General features: G+C 37.5%; 1 pseudogene across 1 annotated transcript; it reads right to left on the bottom strand.

The window, feature by feature from the left end:
• Positions 1-357: 357 nt before the first annotated feature.
• On the bottom strand, positions 358-967 carry LOC309959420 (ADP-ribosylation factor-like protein 6-interacting protein 1; annotated as a pseudogene). The gene has a single exon. The product of its transcript is annotated as an ADP-ribosylation factor-like protein 6-interacting protein 1 (transcript).
• Between the last annotated feature and the right edge of the window lie 1,395 nt (positions 968-2,362).

Here is a 2,362-nt window from a genome sequence, read left to right as displayed (position 1 = left end):
TCCAGCTAAAGCAAAGATCAACTTGAACAGTTATCCCAAGCCACTGTTAACTGTACTAAAGGATGAAGTTCACCACTATATTATTTTAAAAGTAAGAGTTCAATTAACCCTGGGTGAGAAAAACCAAAACAAGTGGTAATGATGAATGAGTTGTCCATATAAGGCCAGCTGATGAGAACACACCCATGAAGACACTGGGCATAAAGCCTTACTTGGCAAGTCGGAATTTCCACTAAGGGCAGAATGAGGGACAGCAAAGAGCTACATCTGTAACATTTTTGTATCCAGACAGCATAACAGACACTGTCCCCAAGGACAATGTATACACCATTAATCACACTGAATAAAGCAGATGCATTACTCATTTTTCTTTTCTTTTTGTTTGAGAAGCTTGTTTATCTCTCTTTTGGCCATTCCAATGTACTTCGAAATGATTCCATGTTGGTTTAGTCCAGGAAGCAAGAGTAAGAAAGTCACTATCAGGTAGGAGAGAAGGAGGTTGTGGACTTGCTGTCCCACCCAAACAACCACAGCAAGAGAAATGATCATGGTCATGAAGTACAGTTTAGGCTTTTCTTTCTTTAGCATAAGGAGGTGTTTCTACCAGCCCACAGCTCTGCGTCGAGTTTTTACTAGATTGCTTCAAATTTCAAGGACTCACTGCTGTTACTCAGTGGTCCATTTATTGGAGCCAAAAATTCTAGGTGCTAGAATGGGAACAAGGTAGTCAGCCAAGCACAGAAACAACAAAACAGGAAACACCTGACAGAATGGATGGATCTAGATAGTAGATAGTCAGAAACACCAAAGAAACCATACCCATGATGGCAGGTGGAAACCAGGCTCTTCCCCATTGGAGGACTTCATCTGCCATCAGCATAACTTCTCCCCATCTTTGCAGCTACTCTTCCAGACTTGCAGTCTCTGCAGCCAGCAGGCTGGTGCTGCGAGAATCTCCTTCCACCATCGTTCCCAAGGTGCCCCCTCAGCTAGTGCAAGACGCCCCCAAAACTGGCTTTCCTCAGAGCCACTCATGACAACCCTCATAAAAGGATATCTTAATTAAAATAAAATTATTAAAGAAATGTACTACTGTACACTAAAGTAGTGACAATATAATCAATCAGAACAACAAAAAAAATAGAAAGCTCAGACACATACATACAAATATTTAAATGTTTTATAAATAAAATTATTCTAATTTTAAATCAATGATATCTTTTTAGTTACTGATTTGTTGAAAGAAAAAAAATAATGGTTAAAATGAAAGGAAATAGGGGCTTCCCTGGTGACACGGTGGTTAAGAATCCACCTGCCAATGCAGGGGACAGGGGTTCGAGCCCTGGTCTGGGAAGATCCCACATGCTGCAGAGCAACTAAGCCCGTGCGCCACAACTACTGAGCCTGTGTTCTAGAGCCCGAGAGCCACAACTACTGAGCCCATGCACCTAGAGCCTGTGCTCCACAACAAGAGAAGGCACCGTGATGAGAAGCCTGTGCACCGCAAGGAAGAGTAACCCCCGCTCACTGCAACTAGAGAAAGCCCATGCACAGCAATGAAGACCCAACGCAGCCCAAAACAAATAAATTTATTAAAAAAAAAAACTTAAAGGAAACAAAAAACCAAAAATACCCTAAAAACATACAGGTAAACATTTATATAATTTTAAAATATGATCAACTCTTTTTTAAAAAAGTATAGGTAGTGTATAAGAATTGATTGGTAGATAGCATTTTATACACAGAGTTCTTAGAAACAAATAAAACATGAGTACCTCAGGACAAATGGAGCAAAAGATATAAACCAGCGAGTCACAGAGTTTGAAACACTTATGACTAGTTAAACTATAAAAAATTTAAATCTCTGTATTAATAAATTTTTAATTAAATGTAATACCATTATTTTATACATCAAAGAGATTTTTGATATTGAGTTAAACACATGAGAGTCGAATTGTATATTATAATTAGATTTAAATCTTAGCTTCACTTTACTAATTTGGTGATTTTGAGTAAATTATTTTAATTTTCTATGCTTTTTTCCTCATTTGGAAAATTCAGTTTTGTGCCCCTACTTCACAGGTTTGTTGCAAGAATCAAATGAGCTTGCTCTGTAAAACTCTTGGTCCGATGCATGGCACATAGAAGACACTAAAAACTATTAGATTTAATCGAACCCTCAAACATAGAGGATATATTATATAAACTAACTCACTTTTGTAATGGAATACTGTGCAAATTTAAAAAAATCATGTTGGCACGGAAAAATGTTCATTATCTATAGACAAGTGAAAAAATGCTCAAACCATAAATACAGACTTTTTTTTTTTGGCTATAACAGTAGCTAGTACTAGACTAGCTT

The sequence above is a fragment of the Leucopleurus acutus genome, assembly GCF_964270905.1.
Source record: "Leucopleurus acutus genome assembly, chromosome: 3".
Taxonomy (NCBI): Eukaryota; Metazoa; Chordata; class Mammalia; order Artiodactyla; family Delphinidae; genus Leucopleurus; species Leucopleurus acutus.
This window is presented reverse-complemented; position numbering and strand designations above follow the sequence as displayed.